Raw genomic sequence first — 21,795 nt, 5'->3', positions numbered from 1 at the left:
CCCAGAGAGAGATTCCTCCTTGAAAGAAGAGACTTTAAGGTCAAGTGAAGTTAACCAACTGAGGAAAGGAAAGCAGTCCAGAAGGATCATCATAATAAGCAAAGGCACAACTCAGTATGGTGTGTTGGGGCACTCTAACTAGATCACTATTAAATGAGTGAAAAGAGATAGCGAGTAGCATGGAGTCAGGCTGAAGAATTAAACTGTGGACCAGATCAGGGAAGCCTAAAAGCCATGCAAAGATCTCAGGAAAAATCAACAACTGAATGACAAGGTGAGACTTGCTGCTGAGACAGATCAACTCTGGTAACAGTGGAGGATGGACTTGCAGGAAGCAAGAATACTAGTTAAAGGGCTTGTGCAATAATTCAAAAAGAAATTAATACAATGAGTCTGTTAATAGTAAGGATGAATTAGGGGCAGCAGAGCTACAAAATACTTAGGAGGCAAAATACATGGGGTGTAGGAAATGAAAAAGAAAGGAGAAGAAAGTCATAAACTCTCAAGCTTGTGGCTGTTAAGCTGTTGATGCTAAAAAAAAAAAAAAAAAAGTGAGAAACCAAAACAGGAAATGGTATTTTTGCCACTTCTATTCAACATATTATATTGGAAGTCTAGCCAGATCAATTAGGCATCCATACTGGAAAAGAAAAAGTATCTGTTTACATATGATACGATCTTATATATAGTGAACCCTAAAGACTCCATAAAAAAGTTAAAAACTAAACTGATAAAATGAATTCAGCAAAACTGCAATCAATATACAAAAATCAATTGCATTTCTATACATTAACAATAAATGCTCTGAAAAGGAAATCAAGAAAAAATTCCATTTGCAAAAGCATCAGAAAGAATACTACTAGGAATAAATTTAACCAAGGCACAGATTTGTACACTGAAAATTATAAAACACTGCTGAAAGACATAAGTAAATGGAAAGATACCCCATGCTATGTTCGTGGATCAGAAGACTTAATATTGTTAAGATGACAATACTACCAATCTACAGATTCAATGCAATTCCTATCAAAATCCTGATGGTTTTTGCAGAAATCAAAAACCCCATCCTAACATTCATATAGAATCTCAAGGAGGGGCGCCTGGGTGGCTCAGTCAGTTAAGCATCAGCCTTCAGCTCGGGTCATGATCTCTGGGTCCTGGGATCCAGCAGGGAGTGTGCTTTTCTCTCTCACCCCCCGCCCCATCAATACGTAAAATCATTAAATAAATAAAAGAATCTCGAGGAACCCCAAACAACCAAAATAACCCTGAACACGAACAAGTTAGATGACTCAATACTTTCTGATTTCAAAACTTACTACACAAAGGTACAGTAATTAAACTAACTGGGTACTGGAACACAGACAGACATATAGACCAATCAAAGGAGTAGAATACAAAGCCCAGAAGTAAATCCTCACATACATGGGAAGTTATTTTGACACAAATGCCAAGACCATTCAACAGGGGAAGGTCAGTTTTTTCTACAAAAAGTACTGGGAAAACTGGATATCCCCACATGCAAAAGAACAAGGTTAGACAATAACCTACCATTTACAAAAATTAACTCAAAACAGATCAAAGATCTAAAGGTTAAGAACTAAAACTATAAAACTCTTAGAAGAAAACAAAGGAAACTCTTCAGGACACTGAATTTAACAATGGTTTTTTTGGATAGGACACCAACAGCACAGACGATAAAAGAAAGAATTGATGAACGGGACTTTATTAAAATTAAAACCTTTAAGGGGCACCTGGCTGGCTCAGTCAGTATAGCAGGCAACTCATGATCTCAGGTGGTGAGTTCAAGCCCCATGTTGGGCTAAAGCTTACTTTAAAAAAAAAAAAAAAAAAAATCAAAACCTTTACTACATCAAAGGACACTATCAAGAATGAAAAGGAAACCCAAAAAATGGGAGAAAATATTTGCAAATCATGTATCTGATAATTAATATCCAGAATATATGAAGAATTACTACAACAACAAACAACTCAATTAAAACAAGGGGAAAAAGACTTGAATAGACACATTTCTCCAGAGAAGATATACAGATGGCCAACAAGTACATGAAGAAATGTTCAATATCACTAATCATTAGAAAGATGCAAATCAAAACCACAAGATATCACACTTTATACCCATTAGGATGGCTATATGACTATTATCAAAAAATAGAAAACTGAAAGTATTGGTGAAGATGTGGTAAAACTCAAACCCTAGAGCAATGCTACTGGAAATGTAAAATGATACAGCCATTTTTGAAAAAGTATGGCAAGTCCCTCAAAAAATGAAACACAGAATTACCAATATGATCCAGCAATTCCAATTCTAGGTATATACCTCAAAGAATTGAAAGCAAGGACTAAAACAGGTATTTGTATACCCATGTTCTTAACATTTATTCACAATAACCAAAAGGTGTAAACAATCCAAAATGTCCATCAACAGATAAATGGGTAAACAAAATGTAGTATGTATGTACAATGAAATACTATTCTGCCTCAAAATGGAATGAAATTCTGATGCATGAACCTTTAAAACACTACACTAAGTTAAAAAAAAAAAAAAAAAGCCAAACACAAAGAGACAAAGATTGTATGATTCTACTTAGATGAAATACCAGAATAGTCCAATTGATAAAAGGTAGAATAATGGTTACTAGGAGCTGGGGGGAGGGAGAAAGTAATGAAGAGCTCCTATTATTGAATACACAGTTTCAGTTTGGGATGAAGAAAAAGTTCTGGAGATGGACAGTGGTGATGGTAACACAACAATGTGAATGTACTTAATGCCACTGAAGTCTACAATTAAAAATGGCAAATTTTATATATTTTATCACATTAAAAAAAGTTTTAAAAATATTTTTAAACAGGAAATGGTATGCATTTTCTAGGAAGGGATGAAAAGTTGAATTCTGTTTTAGATTTGTTGCATATAAGCTATATGCAGGTCAATAAACACATCTGAAGCATGAAAGGTTCTGGTGGGAAATTTCAGCTTACAGTAGTCAAAACTGTAAGAAAAAAGAACATGCAGGGTTTTTTGTTTTTAAGATTTTATTTATTTGACAGAGAGAACACAAGCAGGGGGAGCAGGAGAGGGAGAAGCAGGCTCCCCGCTGAGCAGGGAGCTGAGCCCCATGTGGGGCTAGATCCTACGACCCAGGCAAGGATCACGACCTGAGCAGGAGGCAGATACTTAACCGACTAAGCCCCCCAGGCACCCGAAGAACATGCAGTTTAAAAAGAAAAAGTGGAATAAGGATCAAAGGAAACTCTGAGCTTGTTGACTGAACTCACAGGTATAGAAGAGTACTATTCAGGGCACCTGGGTGGCTCAGTTGTTAAGCGTCTGCCTCCAGCTCAGGTCATGATCCCAGGGTTCTAGGATTGAGCCCCGCATCAGGCTCCCTGCTGTGCGGGAAGCTTGCTTCTCCTTCTCCCACTCCCCCTGCTTGTGTTCCCTCTCTCGCTGTGTCTCTGTCAAATAAATAAATAAAATCTCTAAAAAAAAAAAAAAGAGTACTATTCAAAATTATCCCACCATATATCAATGTTATGAATTATCTGCATCTGGTTCAAAACACCTCATCGGCAGTACCTCAACCCTCCTATGCAAACTACTCTTGGAACACAAGACAAAAAGCAAAGTATGAAATCCTGCCATGGCTGAAATAAAGTACCTATTTCACAGAATCCTGTGAAGAATATATGATAGCTATTATTTTTGTTGTAATAAAAATGAGACAACACAGCCTATCCTATCCAACCTACATTTCTAACAACAAAGAAAAAAAAACTGCATATTGTTCCTGAGGGGACATTAATCATAACTTACTAATTTACTCTTTGGGATACACTATGGTAAGTATATATAGAAGCTAATTTACTCTTTGGGATACACTATGATATCAATTTAAGATAAACTAAGATATTTCATTTATAAATTTTTAGTGGCCTTCTCAATTAAGTCTCTAACTGTGGTACACTGTATGCCCCCCAAAGTGTCCACATCTTAATGCCCAAAATTTGTGACTATGTCACCTTACATGACAAAAAGGACTTTGCCAGTGTGATTAAATTAAGAATTCTGAGATGGGGAGATTATCCTAGATTATGTGAGTTTGGTCCAATATAATCAGAAGAGTCCTTATAAGAGAGAAGGCGATGTGATAGAGGTGACAGGGATAGTAGTCAAAGAGTGAAATCTAAGAAGCTATGCTTCTGATACGAAGATAAAGGAAGGACCCATGAGCCAAGAGGGTGTCAGCAGCCTCTAGAAGCTAGAAAAGATATGAATTCTCCCCTAGAGCTTCCAGAAGAAATGCAGGCCTGCCAACATCTTGATTTTAATCCCTTATGCCCCATTTTAGACTTCCGACTGTCAGAACTGTAAGCAACAGGAAACTAATACACCCTGAGAAAGCCAATGGCAGAGTGAGAGAAATTAAAAAAAATATGTTCATCAGTTTACTTGCCCAATGGAGTACTGGCTTTTGCCAAAAGAAAATTCAACACATCCACAGGAAAAACAGTCTTCCTCTAGAGGAAGTAGTTCTCAAATTTGGCTGCATATAGGTATCACCTGGAGATCTTTTCAACAATTCAGATAACAAGGTCCCATTTCAGACCAATTGAGTCATTATATCCGGGGCTCCTGACATCGTTAGAAAATCAGCCAGGTGGTTTTTATGTACAGTCAGGGTTGAAAACTTGCTGTTCGAGCTAAAGATTAGTTTTTAGCAATCTAAGGAAACCTATGGCATTTCCAAATACTACTAGAAGTTCCTGAAACTTTCCCCAATAAAGATGTGGTTCACCATTTATTCATTCATTGGTTTCATGTATGTTTTGCTAACTTTATCTTTGACAACAAGTTACCCTAGGTAAGAAGTTGCCTCAGCAAATTCCTAAAGGAAAAACTACTGGACCGAAAGGCAAATTTTTTTTATTCTGACAAATATTGCTAACTTACTATGCCAATTTACCCTTTTACCAATTAAGGATTAGCAACTTTTTTAAGCCTGCCCAATCTAGTAGGTAGTAAACAATACTTCACTGATGTTTTAATCTCAACGCTTCAATGATGAGTGATCGGGTATTTTTCACTGTTTTATTGGCCATTTTTTTTGCCTGTCAATTACTATATATCCATTTCTATTAGTTTTTTAAAAAGCTGGTTTGCGGGGCTCCTGGGTGGCTCAGTTGGTTAAGCGACTGCCTTCAGCTCAGGTCATGATCCCAAGGTCCTGGGATCGAGCCCCACATCGGGATCCCTGCTCCTTGAGGAGCCTGCTTCTCCCTCTCCCTCTGCCTGCCACTCCCCCTGCTTGTGCTCTGTCAAATAAATAAATAAAATCTTTAAAAAAAAAAAAAAAAAAAGCTGGTTTGCGGGGCGCCTGGGTAGCTCAGTTAAGCATCTGCCTTCGGCTCAGGTCATGCATGCTCCTGGGGTCCCGGGATGAAGCCCCACTCAACGGGAAGCCTGCTTCTCCCTCTCCATCTGCTCCCCACCCCTGCTTGTGCTAATAAGCTGATTTTCAAAAAATTTTTCTGTTAAAGAAATTGACCTTTTATCTGTCCATGAGTGTTAAATATTTTTCCCAGTTTGTTTTTCTGTTCTTTGGCTTTGACTTCTTAAGGTCATAGATTCTATTTTTTATTTATTTTTTTAACATATTTATCTTTCCCTATATGGCTTCTTTGAAAGCTAATCCACACTCTAAATCTACACTCTAAAATTATAAAAACGTCCACCATCCACCTAAAGTTTTCTCTAATATTTTCAGAGTTTCATTTTTTACATTTAAGAACTCAGAATCTGTGCCCCTTTCCCTGCCACCACGTAACTAACTGGCAACATCATTTATTGTTTATCTCTTCTCCACTGATGGAAGTTACCATGCTATCACTTTAACTCATTACAAAGATAAGGAGAAAAAAAATTTATACATGTGAATATATACATATACCCTAATATATGTGTGTATATGAAAATTTTTAAATACAAGCTTAACATACTAACTTCTTACACTGTCAACAATGTGCTGCCGAACTTACAAATTCCTTAATGAGGTTATGGAATATGAAAGTAAGCATCAGGCACACGTCTCCTCCTTTTCCTTTGCAAAAGCAATACAACTGTCACCAACCAGGCTGACTCCTCTTGAAAGCTGTGAAGAATAGTTTCCCCTAGCAGTTTTTCCAATGTTTGTAGGCAGCTTTGCAAAATATCTGTTGCCACTAGGTGGAGACAATTTAATAAAAGGAATATTAGTTACTGGAATACGAGTAGCTATAAATTCTCTACAAATATTCTCAAATGGTAAAGAAGTTCTGCCTCTAAATTCTTGAGTAAACCAGAGCTAGTTACTTTTGCTGAGGATCCGGTTTCCTTACTTGTAAATTTAAGAATTTAAATAAAGTATCATCAAGAGCCCTCTTAACTAGATCAAAAAACTTGCTTAAAAATGTCCCTAACAGTACAGTGCTTAGTCTGCCTTCAGCTCAGGTCATGATACCAGGGTCCCGAGATCAAGCCCTGCATCGGGCTCCTTGTTCACAGGAAGTCTGCTTCTCCCTTTCCCACTCCCCCTAAAGCTTTAAAAAAAAAAAAAAACCAGTACAGTGCTTAGAGTCCTGTCTTTTTTTTTTTTTTAAGATTTAATTTATTTATTTGACAGAGAGATAGAGAGCACAAGTAGGCAGAGTGGCAGACAGAGGGAGAGGGAGAAGCAGGCTCCCCGCTGAGCAGGGAGCCCGATGTGGGGCTCAATCCCAGGATCCTGGGATCATGACCTGAGCCAAAAAGCAGCCGCTTAACCGACTGAGCCACCGAGGCGCCCATTAGAGTCCTGTCTTCTTAAGCTAAAAAGGTATCCTACCTTCAGCAACTTCTTTCAACTTGAATACTTCAAACAATCATAACCAATTTCCTCCAATCTTTTCAAAGCAGGTCAAAAGAGACATACTGTTCACACATCTAGGATTCCAAGTTAAAGCCAAGGTTATCTGCACTTTTTTCCCTTGTCTTAAAGAAAATAGCTGATATCATACTTCTCCACATTCATCTGGCTTGTCTGTACACAGTGAACTAGCTTTTTCCTTTTAACTAGTGTCGTTGGTACTAGAGGCTATACATCTGGGGGATTTTGTTTTTTTTTTTTCTCTTGTGCTATTTTTTATTTCTTGCCTCATTTGGTCAGAACCTTCCATTTTTGTTGATTTCCTGAATTCTTAACTGTCCCTCTGTCAAGACATTCCTTTCACTGGTACTTTACCTTCTGGTTCTCATCTGCCAGTCTAGATTTTGTAACTCTTCTAAGGATGTCTCAACCTCTGCTTGCCTAAGGGTTTTCCAGTCTACTGCTTCATCCAATTACTGAATCTAGTGACCTACTGCCAAACCACTGACTCACTAGTAATTTAGATCTCAGACTCTGGCATAATCTAGGTTCTCAGCCCTGAACACACATCAACTCTATACCACAAACTAACCGCATTCTTAGAAAGGGACTACTTTTAATTCTCCCAGTACCCTAAGACCAAGAGACACAAAGGACATTGATAATTTCCTGAGCAGAGGGGGGAAAAAAAAAAAATCTTGAGTTCTAAAGTAGAACAAGGGAGGCTACCAACTTCATTTCACATCTCTCCCCAGATTAGAGGAAACTAAACAATGGAGCATATTAATGTGGCAGCAGTTAGCAGCTTACTATTGGGCTGTAGACTATTGCTGTGTCATCAGCACACGATTGGCCCCCCAAAACATCTGCAGATTTAATGGCACAGACAGATCAGTACCTCTATTTTTGAGAGGGAGATGTCAAACACAACTAAGGCATAAAGCAAAGCTTAAAAATTTACTTGTTTATCATTAATGACAAAGCTAGAAAGTCTAATAACTTGAGTTTTAGTCCAAAGCCCCATATGCCAGAACAAAAGCTAACTTTTGAAAAGTGGTATAGCAAGGTTGTTATCCTTTCCTGGGAAGAGAAATGTCCATAAAGTGCAGACTCCTGCCAGAAGCAGAAGTGCTGATGAACACATACATTAGCTTTAGCGAATAACTGCGTAGGAAAGCACAGCAACGCTCCTTTGTGTCACTGAAAATAACAGCAACAGGGTCTACACTTCTGGCAAAGGCCTATCTGTTGAAAAATTAAATTTGTGGGAAGGCAGCGACAAAAGAATATTGACTAAGGAAGATAAGACAGACAGCTAAAGGCTGATGCCACCACATTCTCTTATAACAGCAGCTGGAATAAGAGAATACCACTTTCAGAAAGAAAGCAGCAAGGCAATTCATTTCCAGAAATACAAAAATATTTGCATTCTTTTACTCAGTAATCCCAGTCCTAGGAAGTAATGTTATTAAAAACAGATAACAGAGGATTTACCACTTTCTCTGAAATTTTGCTTAATTCTAACAACCCTATGAATAGGTACTATTTTCCTCATCTAAGAAATAAGGAAATTGAGCCAAAGTGTAAATAAATAAATGAGCAACTTGCTTAAAAGTCTCACAGTAATAAGCATCAAAGGCAAGAATCAAATGTAGGTCTGTTTGGGGTGTCTGCCTTCGGCTCAGGTCATGATCCCGGGGTCCTGGGATCGAGCTCCCCATCAGACTCCCTGCTCAGCGGGAAGCCTGCTTCTCCCTCTATCACTCCCCCTGCTTGTGTTCCCTCTCTCGCTGTGTCTGTCAGATAAATAAATAAAACCTTAAAAAAAAAAAAAAAGTAGGTCTGTTTGAGTAAGAAGGCCATGCCCTTAACCACCATACCAAAGACTACTGGTACTACTACTACAATAATAACATCACCATCCGCAAGGAGACATTTGCAACATCAACATCAGGAAATTTCCTCAATCATTAACTATAATAGTTATTAATACGATATGCAATGACTAGTAATACTTGCAAGGTAAAATGTCAGAAGCCACGGATTTGCATCTGCGCTACAATTACAGCTATGTAAAAGTTACGTTCTAGAAGGTAACACAGAGCTGTTAGGAGTTTGTAGAGGGAGTTTCCATTTTAAGCACAAACTTTTAACAGTTTTTTTTTTTTTAAGGTCTTATTTACTTGACAGAGAGAGACACAGCGAGAGAGGGGACACAAGCAGGGGGAGTGGGAGAGGGAGAAGCAGGCTTCCAGTGGAGCAGGGAGCCCGGGATCCATGACCCGAACCGAAGGCAGACGCTTACCGACTGAGCCACCTAGGCGCCCCAACTTTTAACAGTTTTAAGACAACAAAAAATAAGAATAGAGAAATAAAAAATGTGTCTCTGGTATCCCTTTGTCACACAGGGTAGATTTTCTCTTGCAGGAAAAGAAAAACTATTATGCTCCTATACATATTCAATAGTAGCAGCCAGGCTGGGATTCAGGAGACCTCGATTCTCATTTTGGGTTATGGAAACAATTCCAAAAAATAAACGGATTTAATCTTTCTTCTGTCTGGACTTTATCTCTTGGTTTCTGCAACTTGCATCAAAAAAAAGTTTTAAACTGAAAAAAGCAGTTCCTGGGGTTTCAAAGGCCAGGATCTTAGAAGCATGAAAAAGAAATCAGAAACTCTGAGGATAGAAAGAAGTTTTACAGCTCTGATAAATCTAAAGATTAGCATAATCTTTATGTTCATGAAAGCAGCAAAAATTTGGCACAGCTCATAAATACTGGAAATCAACATGGTTTTGAGTTAGTCAATATACAGATTTAACCTCTTTATAAAATAAACACGTTTTGGGTGATGTACAAATGTATATATTTTATGTCCATTAAGGCAGAGTTCCTTATTAGCAATGAAAATATAGATATTTAAAGTGTATATATATCGAAATGTTTTTTAAAAGCTACTTACTAGCTATTAGACTTTGGTAATCTTAATGTGAGTTCAAATAATGTTAAAAAGAGAAAATCATATAATACTATAATAAAAACTTGGGGTACCTGGCTGTTTCAGTCAGTGAAGCATGCAACTTACTGGTTTCAGGGTTGTGAGTTCAAGCCCCACACTGTGTGGGGAGATTACTTAAAAATAAAATCTTTAAAAAAAAAAAAAAGAAAAAGAAAAAAAGACTTAAGTAGCTAAAGTAGTGAAATCATTCTCTCCTAAGCAAAACTGATTCTATATTATTAAACAATGAACAAAAAAGAAAACTGACATTAATTCAATACAAGATACTGTTTGCAGGCACTTTTTGTACAGCTTTCCCTCTACCTCTACTTTTTAACAAAATCCTGTAAGTACATGGTTCTTAACTTTTGAATCCACATCCCCACTGAGAATCTGAAAAAAGTTAGGAACTCTCATGGGGGGGGGATGCAGGGGGGAATACTATACAAAAGAACACAGGCCCTAAATCTCAGAATAATGGTGCCTTAAGAGAGCCCAGAACTGAAGGCCAAGAACGCTTGCTCTAAAAAAGAATTCCAACTCGGGGCACCTGGGTGGCTCAGTCGTTAAGCGTCTGCCTTCGGCTCAGGTCATGATCCCAGGGTCTTGGGATCGAGCCCCGCATCGGGCTCCCTGCTCCACGGGAAGCCTGCTTCTTCCTCTCCCACTCCCCCTGCTTGTGTTCCCTCTCTCGCTGTCTCTCTCTGTCAAATAAATAAATAAAATCTTAAAAAAAAAAAAGAATTCCAACTAATAAGCAGAAAAACCAGAGACTATCTTCTCTAAATCCTTCTCCGTTTTCATCAGCTATACTGCAACAAGCTACTGCCATGGATTACAGATTGATTCTTGCAAATTTATGGAGACAAAAGGTATTGCCTGTTAATTACTTCCATCTGGCTGTCACAATGAATTTTGGACCTCCCTACCACCAAGCTAAAAGGAACCCCAGGATCCAACCACTGTTACATCCATTTGAAGTATTTTGCCATTGTCAAAAATGTTACCAGACTGGTTATGACATAGAAAGTGTCTGTGATATCAAAAGAATTAAAATACACACATAAATTCAGATCTATAATATACAGTTAAAACTATGTTTTAAACAAAAGAAAAAATTCATTTCCAAAAGGAAATACATCGAAATATAAGAGGAATTAAAACTGAGTACTGAAAACATTTTTTCTTTCTACTTCTTAAATTTCCCCAAAAATACACTTAAAAAATTAAAGTGACAACTGAAATTATATTTAATAAAAAGACAATTTAGTAATTTATCGAGTTTCCCATCAGCTCCTAAGCTATTTTTGAAAGGACCAAGAAATATATTGAACATGCGGATTAAAACTAAAAACAATCTGGGCGCCTGGGTGGCTCAGATGGTTAAGCGTCTGCCTTCGGCTCAGGTCATGATCCCAGGGTCCTGGGATCAAGTCCCACATCGGGCTCCCTGCTCCTTGGGAGCCTGCTTCTCCCTCTGCTTCTCTCTCTGTCTCTCATGAATAAATAAATAAAATCTTTAAAAAAAAAAAAAACTAACTAAAAACAATCCATTTAAGAAATGAATAACATGAAGCACCTGGGGGGCTTAGTCATCTGACTAGATTTTGGCTCAGGTCAAGATCTCAGATTCGTGAGACTGAGCAGCACATAAGCTCGGTGCTTAGCCCAGTCTGCTTGAGATTCTCTCACCCTCTGCCCCTCCCTGCAGGCTCACAAGCACGTGCACTCTCTCATTCAAATAAGTAAATAAATAAAATCTTAAAAAAAAAGGAAAAACAGCTTAGTTACTGTGTGACACTTTTTTCCTCTCTAGCACACCAATATTGTCTTAATTTTCCTAATTATTGCAACAGATTATCCAAAAGTTTTCAGGATAAATTAAATTGGCATTGATAATCATGTTATCTATATTATACATTTGTAATATTACCTGTTCAAAAGTTATGGAGACTTCTGAGAAAAAAAGTATTTCAGGAGGCTACACTGGTAAATTATCACTGGTTAACCCAAACTGGAAACGAGACCTACATTTAAATACAAACATAATCAATTATAATAACATTAAGGACAGAGAAATTGAGTCTTAACACTTCAGATAATACTCAACTATCAATATTCAAGAGTCTTTAACATATTTCATTGCTTTATAGCCACATGAGGAAACATTCCTGGAGGACAGCACCTCATAAAAATAAAAAAGCTAGGAAAAAAGCATCTTTCCACTAATTCAACAAGGCAGTTTCTTCACAAATAGGCCAATTAAAATTTTTAAGATCAAGGATAAGAGGGTAAGTTCATGAAAAGTAAATAACAGATACAATTTTTAATTTTGCTAAGTGTATTGTGAAAAGCAGATAATTTCTGTAATTGATATCATAAAATAACGAATAAGTAAAACAAAACCACAATAGTTAGTTTCCAGTCAAAATAGTAATACCATCTGTTTCCCCTGCTCCCCCAGGCCCTTGTCATATAAACAATCTACAGAGTGGTAGTTTTGCTCCTAATGTGTAAGTAAAGTTTGGAATATTATTGTCTAATGATATGAGCGAGATATTTGACCCTGGTGTAAAGAAATTAATGAGACATGTCAACCTTAAAATACATTATTTAAGGGAGAGAGAATACTATAATATAAACCAGACTTGGGAAAAGGGTTATAGGACATCCACAACTCCTCCCACACTCCATTCCACCCTAATAACTTTGAAATATGAAAACTCCCTTGAAAGTAGTCACAGAACTATAACCAGGATCCATGCCAGAGATTAATCCATCTGTCTCTCTTTCTTCACCTACACCCCATATATTTACAATGTGCTTTGCTGTTTACAAAACCTTTTACCTACACTACCTCTTATGTCTTTACAAATAACCTGTGAGATCAGCGAGGGTGGTTTTTTTTTTTTTTTTAATAGAAAACAGGCCAGTAATCTTGCTTGTAGTGAAACCAGACCTAGAAACCAAGACTCCTGACTTCAATTCTGAAGCTCTTTCCACTATACACAACACACCCTTTCTGTAATATAATAAAGTCTTCTATAAAACATCTGGCTGGATTCCATGACAGCAGTCCCAGACTGAATTGGACTCTATATAGCAAATAGTGTAAATAGTGAGGGTTTAATGCAATTACTGGCATGGAGGCATACATCTTTTAAAAAGTGAAGAATCAGTTGGTTTTAAGTTGGTTTAAGTTAATGGTGTGTGCATAATAGTGGAAACAAACACTATTCTAAAAAGAAGTCAAAATGAAATTTTACAGATTTGCACATTTTACAATAGCTAATAGAGGTAGTGGTAAGTAACACATGAAATAGGAAAAAAAGGGAGACAAAAAATGGATAATTAAAAAGAACAATGTAAAAAGAAACTGCATGATATTTTTTATTTTTAGGAAATAAAATGAGGAGCTTCTGTCTTTTCTTTCTGCCAGAAGTAACTAAGACTTTAGAACATTAGGCTATAAAATAATGAGAGGTGTAAAAGAGGATTTTATCTAGCCATTAAATGAATCCCTGCCAAAATTGCTGGCTCTGGAATAAAAAATCCCAAGTCGTATTTCTAGATAAGCTACTGGTACTATACAGTTTAAGTTAACCAATTATTTTAATCCTTCAGTTATGACATCTGTAAAATCAAACAACACTCAAACTATTTTCTAATGACCTTGGAAGGAAGAAACAATGTCTGCAAAAGTAATGATGAATGTTTTAATTCCCATCAACTACTGCAAAAATAAGTATTTCTCGAACATCTTTTATGTTCACAGTACTAGGCTAGGCTAAAAGTGAAAAGAAAGTGATGGCCTTTACAATCTAAATCAATAAGGCACACAAATGCTTAACTAATGATTATGATTACATAACAAAATTGAAGCATCTCAGATAAAGAGCTTTCATAGGAGTTGAGCTGAACACAGCAGAGAATGAAGTTGGATTTGATCAAGATAGAAAATAAAAATAGTAGTCATTAAGTTTAGCAAGGCAGAGAAGAGGCAAGTAGGTTGTAATGTCCTTTGGGTTCTCAAAGCACATCACTCATCTGTTATTGCATTTAACACACTGTAAGATGGTTTATTTGTCATCCCCACTTAGGTTGTAAATTCCTCAAGGACAGAAACCTTGTTCAATTCATTTTCTATCCCTAATCCCTCGCATAGGGTCTGGCACACAGAAGATAATCAACACTTGTTTTTTAACAGGCAAGGTAAGGACAAGATTCCCTATTTAAATTATTATACTTTAACCTACACCATTTTGTGCAGATCACTGACTCATTGTCTCTCAACTCCAAAACCACCATTCTAGATTCTGCTCTTTGGTGCTGGGGCTCAGACTGCACAACTGTATTTCACTGACTCTTCTGCCACTCTCCCTGTTAGGCTTTGACAGTAGAGGTAGTAAAAGGAAAACTGGAAAGCAGAAAGAGGGGTGAAAGGACTTCCTTCCAGTTCCTGGCAGCAGCAATTGCAGCCCCTCACCCCAGCAGCAACAACAGGTTTCAGTCTCTAGCTTCTCTGGGTACTTTTGGGTACTTCCAGAACCTGATCAGCAGCTGAACGATGACCTCCTCAAAGGTTCAGGACCAGGCCAATGGAATCTCTTTTCTGAGCTCTTAGGTCGATTACACTGTAATGTTGTCTTTTTGCTCTTACAACCATTTAACCAACTCCCTATATTAAATCTCCTCTGTTGAAATTCTTATTCAAGTTACTATTTTCTCTACTAGAACTAATACACTGTCAAACAACTCTCCTTTGAGAGATCGTGCTGCTTCACTGAAGAGGAAAGTAAAGAAAATTTGGAACTACTCCTAAAGATAAAATCTATTTTAAAAAGGATAACTCAAAACCCTTTAAATTTGTCTGCTGAGGGGTGCCTGGCTGACTCAGTTGGTGAAGCATGCAACTCTTGATCTCGGGATGATGAGTTCAAGCCCAATGATGGGTACAGAGATTACTTAAAAATAAAATCTTAAAAAAATTTGTTGAGTTGGGGGCGCCTGGGTGGCTCAGTCGTTAAGCGTCTGCCTTTGGCCCAGGTCATAATCCCAGGGTCCTGGGATTGAGCCCCGCATCGGGCTCCCTGCTCAGCTGGAAGCCTGCTTCTCCCTCTCCCACTCCCCCTGCTTGTGTTCCCTCTCTCGCTGTGTCTTTCTCTGTCAAATAAATAAATAAAATCTTTAAAAAAAAAAAAAATTGTTGAGTTGTACCATAAAAATAATTTAACTCTTGTGTTTTAAACTACCCAACTTAGAAAAAAAGAGAGGAAATGAAAAATATTTAAATAGCACAAGGTATTCCAAGCACACACAACCACCTCCTTTTACTAGAGCACATATCCTAGAGAAAATGTGATATGGTAAAGCTCATCTGCTGCTCTTCAAAGGTCTCAGCTCCCACAAGCCTCTCCTCATGTACACATGACCAGCTGAATGTGATGCTTATATTTAAATACATTTTTGGCAGGGCACCTGGCTGGCTCAGTTGGTGGATCATGCGACTCTTGATCTCGGGGACATCAGTTCGAGCCCCACAATGGGCAGAGAGTTTACTTTAAAAAGTAAATAAATATTTTTTAAAATAATATATATATGTATTTTTTTGCTGTTGTTCAACATGACCCCTAAATGCAACAGAAAGCTGTTTCTTTTGTTGAACACTAACCTGTTCCAACACTAAAGCTAAAATGAACTTCCTGGCATATTGTTCTCTCTTCCTATAGGATTTTTCAAGCATCATTTTTTTTCTACCACGTGTGACTTTCATTTTATGCATCATCTTTAGAATCTAACCTCTTCATAAAATACAACTCCACTCTACAGCATAGAAACAAAAAGAAATTCCCCTTGCAGGAGTCTATAATCAACGCATCTGTTGAAAATAAATGACCAAAATGCTTCGATAGTTTTCACATGGTCTGTTACTTAATAAAATATCCTCATTAGACAATTTAATCTGAGGTTAGCTACAAAAATAATTTTTCATTACTTAGCAAACTTATTTTTCAAAATTATGACAAAATGGAAGATAGGGAGAAGCAGCAAACATATTGTTAATCCATTTCTAAATGAAATGGGAGAAAGCAAATTGAAGCAATAGGAATCTTTCTTGGAATTTTTAGAAATGTATATAGCTGAGCTTCCAACATGACTTATCACTAGGCCCAGACATACCAGTCCACTTCAACTGCCTATAACATCTATAAGGCAAAAGTGAAAAGAATTTTAAACTTGAAAATCCATGGCCAGTTCCACTGGAGTTCCTCCTAGAAGCATAAAACTGGATAGTGGGCCACCTACTCCCCTTACCATCGACATCTATAAAGTCAGGGACTCATTACCCAGCTCCTGCTCTAGTTGTAGACATACTAACACCACCTTCTACTTAGTACCAAGAGTCCTATTACCACAGTCAGTATGTCCATGTAAAATCAACCAAACTGTATTCCTTACAAGAAACACCCAAGGACCCATCTGACACATTAGGTGGAAACCTAGGGATGAGGGGGGATAAACAGGATATCTTGACCTACAGAGAGGAAATGGACAGGGCAAATGTTATTGTACCTTTGTACCCCCAAATTATATGGGGATCTACTCAGTTAAATGCAAATAAACATTCAATAAGTTACTATAATAACGAAGATTTCAGAGAAATGGAAAAAAATGAGGAAATTAACGTGTCTAATGACAAGGTCTTCACACCATGTGTAATAAACACTAATCAAGTGTAGATCTGTATGTGGGCAGAATGTGCATAATCCCACAGTATTTTTCCTTTTAAAAATGACAAACTGTGATGCATTGTTTAATTTCTCCAGATTTAATGAGTTGCTACAAAATTATGAGGTGCTTTAAGTCATACTAAAAATGTGTCCATAACTTTAATAAAGTACATTTTAATGTTAACTCATTTCTCTTGCTGGAAGGAATTATGCTTCTTTGCTAATGTATAGAAATGAAATTGTCACTAAAACATCTGGTTATATATTATTCATTAGACATAAATCACCTTTACTCCAAAGACCACATAATGAAAACACAAATCATGAATAAATCAGAGAAAGACCTGACACTACACACTTAAGGTCAATAATACAAAAATGAAATTCCTAAGATATTTGCTGACCTGCTCTATACAGTATTCCTATCCACATAAACCTAGGAACTAGCTGTCTGAGTGCTCAATACAGGCAGAGAAAAACTCAAAATTCTTAGAATGTCTCAGTATTTTGAATGTCTGCATTGTCTACATATTAGTGGCTCTAATTTGAAATTTTTCTGTGTAGTACATTTGAGGACCACCAGCATATTTTTAAAATACTCAGACTAGCCTACTCAGGCAGTTTCCTTCATAAATTCTCCATTTCACTCACACCTACTATAATTAACCTCAAAGGTGGATTCCACAAGGGTACCTGAAGGAAATAACTCAAAACCTCCAGAAAAGTAAGGGGCCATATTTGCTGTGCTATCTCTAGAAAGTGGAGTCTTATATAACTACCCATTATTTTACTTTAAACACGTTAAATGTACAATCAAGATTTTAAAAGGTACCTGTTGATTGTGACAAGTAGAAATTTCAGTGGAAAAAGGGAATCACCAAAAGTCTTATTGCTGCCATTTAAATTCTTTGTAAATCAAAAGGTCAAATATTCACTATAAAAAGCCTGATCTGACACCAATCTAAGTTATTAAAAATTCAACAACTATACCCCAATGCAAGTAGGAAAAAGTAGATTATCTACCAATTACACTAAGTATTCCAGCTTATCGTCTTGGAACTCACCAAAAGTAGATCATGTAATGCAAATCACTCAGACATGAGTTTTAAACATAATTCTCATCAAAGCCACGTCTCAATTTTTTTTAATTTTTAAAAGTAAAGCCTATTACCAAAACACTGAATGCAAGCCTGTTCTTTTCAGAGCAAACAAATTTCTTCACACACCTCAAGGAAACCTAACATTTTCAAACCACTTTACTTACCCCTTAAAGACACACAATCTCTCAAACTTTCTGACAGCCATGCAGTATATACCCAAAAAGGCTTGAAGACGGTAAGACCATAATGGTCTTAGCGGGCAGATAATCGGAACGAACCTCGAAGTTTCAAAGACCAATTTTTACTAACAGTATCTCTGGGAGCAAGGAGACTACTTCTACAGGAGGGAAAGTATCTTGACAGCCTGGGCTAGGGCTCCCTGGCGACACCCAATACCAAAGATCTCAGCGTCAACGACTGGGTTCAAAACGCGAAGCTTCCATCAGAAACAAACCAAGACAACCCCTCCCCCCACGACTCCTTCGGGGCAGCCTCGCGGTTTTAGAAAGCAGCAACAGATACTCGCCGGCAGGCAGGCGGCACTCCAGGAACGTTTTAACCAGGAGGGTCTCCCGGCAGCCCACCAGGAACCCCGACGCCGAGCAGCGCCTCGCGAACCCAGACTCCAGCACCGCGGGGGTGAAAAGGGGCATTCTGCACAAAGCGCCCCCACCCCACCCCCACGGTGCAGACACATACCCCTGGGCAGCGAGGGGGAAGCCCGGAGGAAAAACCCCGCATTCCACGCCGCCGGCCTCGGAGAGGGGCCGCAGAGAGGCTGGAGCCCCCGCCCCGGGAGGCGAGGGGCCGCACGGCGGCCCCGGCCTCCGCGCTGAGGAACGGACAGCGAGGGGTTCCCAACGAAGGAAGGAATTCAATCCCTGACCTTCTCCCACTGGGTCCTCCGCAAGCCGGACCCACCACCTCCGCCGAGACCCTCGAAGAAATGGGAACAATGAGAAGCTGCCTCCCCCGCCATCCCCGCCCCGAGAGCGGCCGGGGGCGGCGGCGCCATCTCCCCTCACACCCCCGCGGGCAACACACCCCCGGCCCCCAGGCCGCCGTCAGCCGCCCGCAGCCCGGCCGAACCGACGCACGTCCCGGCCCGCAGTTCCCGCGCCCTTCGCCTCCCCGCCCGCCCCACTCACCGGCTCCTGCCCCAGCCCGGGACTCCGCTGGCCGCGGCCAGACCGAGACTCAGGTACAAGCCGCCGCGGCTGCCGGCGCCGCCGCACAATATGGCGAGCCTCGGCTTCCGCAATGGAGCTCGGGAAATACAACAGGGGCCGCTCAATATTCATGAGAGACCGAGGGGAAGCCGGCGCGGCCGGCGCGGCAGGGAGGGCGGGAAGGAACGAGCGAGCGAGGGGGCGGAGGCGCGGGACGGGGACGTGCACGTCGCGGGGAGGCCCGCGGCGCGAGGGGAGGGGGCGCCGCCCCGTGCTGGCGGGGAGGGCGCGAGCCGCCCCTCCCCGGGCCGGCCGGCCCCGCCCCCCGGCGCCCTCGGCGGGGTCGACGCAGCCCCCGGGCAACGCCCGGATGTCGACGGCGCCGCCTCGATCTCGTCGTTCAGGCTGCTGGGGCTCTTCTGCCCCTGCCCCGGCCCACCCGTTACACCTCCTTGGCCGGCTGTCGGGGTTTGGCCTCAAGAGTTCTGCTCTCTGCGACTGCCTCCTCCTCTTACACCCGTCCCACCTGGTAGACATCGTCAGTAGGCATTCAGCTCTAGAGCTTCACCTGAGCTTCGGCCCTCTGCCTCCCCGTTCAACAAACACGTACCATCCTGGCAGAGTGAACCTACAAGATCTAATTATTCCAGGGAAAATGACCTTCCATTCTAGAAGTATATTGTTGGACGTCTGTAAGTGTTCCGATTGTTTTCAGCAGCTCTTACTGTTAGACCTTGCCGTTTTATTCCTACCTTCTTGGCCCCTTCCAGTATTATCTTCTGAACTTGAGAATATAAGAAGTAATAGATTAAATAGATGTAATCATTACCTAAAACACAACCAATTGGTCTACCAAAAAATTATGTAAAAAGCGTATAAATTAAGCGATAAACTGAAGAAGTAACAAGCGAAAGAGTTCCCTGACCTCAAGGTACAGTATTGGTGAGAAGTCCTTTCCTCTTGAAAAGATAACCAACAAAATCAGACAGTAAATGTGAAGGCATTTGTGACCTAAAGAAACGGACCGCCCTATAAAACTAGGTTTGTAGCCTCCAGGTTGTCTCTAACCATTTGACTTAAGTAAATTGCATAACCTCTCTGGACTTCATTTTCCTCATTTGCAAAATGAGAGGATTGTGTTGGATGATTCTTAGGTCTTTTCCAGCTTTTGAACTTTCTAAAACTCTCCAAGCAATGCCAAATAAACGGTACGAATTTACATAGCATTTTGGAAAAGAAAAGGATCCATTCCAGCTGGTGTGTTGAAAGAAGATGTCCTAAGGAGCTAGGATTTGAGTAGTGCTGTGGCAGATAGTTTTTGGATGGGTAGAAAGAAAGAGGACAGGTGTTAATATATTAAAGACAACACATTATGTATCCTACCTAACAATCCATTAAAGTAAGCGAGCAAAGCATTATTCTTTTTCAGTGACTTGAAAACTTTCACCTACTATCTATAGCTTTAAATAAAAAATGACAATTCTTGGGAGCCTGGCTGGCTCAGTGGGTAGAGCATGCAACTCTTGAACTGGGGGTGGTAAGTTCCAGCCCCATGTTGGGCTTGGAGCCTCCTACTTAAGAAAGAAAGAGAGAGAGAGAAAGGAAGGAAAAGAAATGACAATTCTCAGACTCTACAAGCCCTTCAAGGGTAAGCTCTTTCTCCAGTATGAAAAAAAAAAAAGTCAAAATACAGATGGTCCCCAACTTACAATTCCATGTATGAGTTTTCATCTTAACAGTGGTTGAAAGTGATACTATTCAGTAGAAACCGTACTTCACATTTTGAATTTTGATCTTTTCCTGGGCTAGCTGTGTGTGGTAGGATACTCTTGTGATGCTGGGGAGCAGCAGTGAGCCACAACTTCAGTCATCCATTCGATCGGGAGGGTAAACAACTGATAAACTTACGAACACTTTGTACCTACCTATATACAACCATTCTATTTTTCATTTTCAGTACAACATTCAATTATATGAGCTATTCAACACTTTATTATAAAATAGGCTTTGTGTGAGATGGTTTTGCCCAGCTGTAGCTAATGTAAGTGTTCTGAGCACATTTAAGATAGGCTATGATGTTCAGTAGGTTAGGTATATTAAATGGATTTTGACTTACAATATTTTCAGCCTCCACCAGCTTATCAGGACGTAGCCTTTTCCGTGAGTCCAGGAAGAACTATAATCAAGGCATGCTTCTTATAAAGGTCCTTATGAAGGTCCACTTTCTAGAGATAGTGCAGTTGCAGAACCATCCCTTCTTTATTCATGACGACTGCATGTGTAGTTCAGTTAAGGGTGTTGATAATTCAGAACCTTTTGCTCCAGTAATGCCTGTGAAGATAATGTGTGGTTAGAGTAAGAAATTCAATTGATGTTGCAAAAAGTGATCATTTGTAGAAGGCACAGGAACTTTATGGATAAAAGTTAAATATAGTACTTAAAAAAGATTCACAGGAGAATTAGTGGGAAAATGGAAAACTTATGGGATATCTGGATTAAATGTGATTAAAAAGCTAGACCTCAGGCTAGCATCCTTAATATGAAAGACACTACTGTCAAATTAATGGAACTCGTATTATCTATTATATCTCTTACTCAAAAACTTGGCATTGAGGGTGCTATGGGCCTCTCCTGACTATATTAATCAGGAAAGATTTTGTTATGGTATAGTAATAAAATTTCCAAAATCTCCATGCCTTAACACAACAGAAGTTTATTGCTTGTTCATGCTTCATATGGATCAGACTCCCTCTGTTCCGGTCACTCCAGGAACCAGATTGATAGAGGGTCCACCATTTTGTAGCTATCTCACCTAGATCACAGCTACTGAGTTTCTGTGGCAGAGGAAGAGACTAAAGAATCCCCATGAACTTTTCATAGCCTTAGATTGGGG

General features: G+C 39.4%; 1 protein-coding gene across 4 annotated transcripts in view; it reads right to left on the bottom strand.

Annotated features, from left to right (window-relative positions):
• RNF2 (ring finger protein 2) overlaps positions 1–19,101 on the bottom strand; it is a 50,261-nt gene extending 31,160 nt beyond the window's left edge. The window contains exons 1-3 of one of the 4 annotated variants that reach the window (XM_035010659.1): positions 18,882–19,101; positions 11,836–11,929; positions 6,061–6,243 (exon numbers count right to left, since the gene is read on the bottom strand). The gene's annotated coding sequence lies outside the window, so the exon portion shown is untranslated. Of the gene's footprint in view, positions 1–6,060; positions 6,244–11,835; positions 12,717–18,881 lie in introns of those variants that run through there. The other 3 variants (XM_035010657.1, XM_035010658.1, XM_035010661.1) reach the window with 3 other exon arrangements.
• Between the last annotated feature and the right edge of the window lie 2,694 nt (positions 19,102–21,795).

Source organism: Mirounga leonina, unplaced genomic scaffold, assembly GCF_011800145.1.
Source record: "Mirounga leonina isolate KUSES-001 unplaced genomic scaffold, KU_Mleo_1.0 Mir_154, whole genome shotgun sequence".
In the NCBI taxonomy this organism is placed as follows: domain Eukaryota; kingdom Metazoa; phylum Chordata; class Mammalia; order Carnivora; family Phocidae; genus Mirounga; species Mirounga leonina.
Note: the sequence above shows the minus strand (reverse complement) of the source record. Positions and strands in the feature narration are given on the sequence as shown.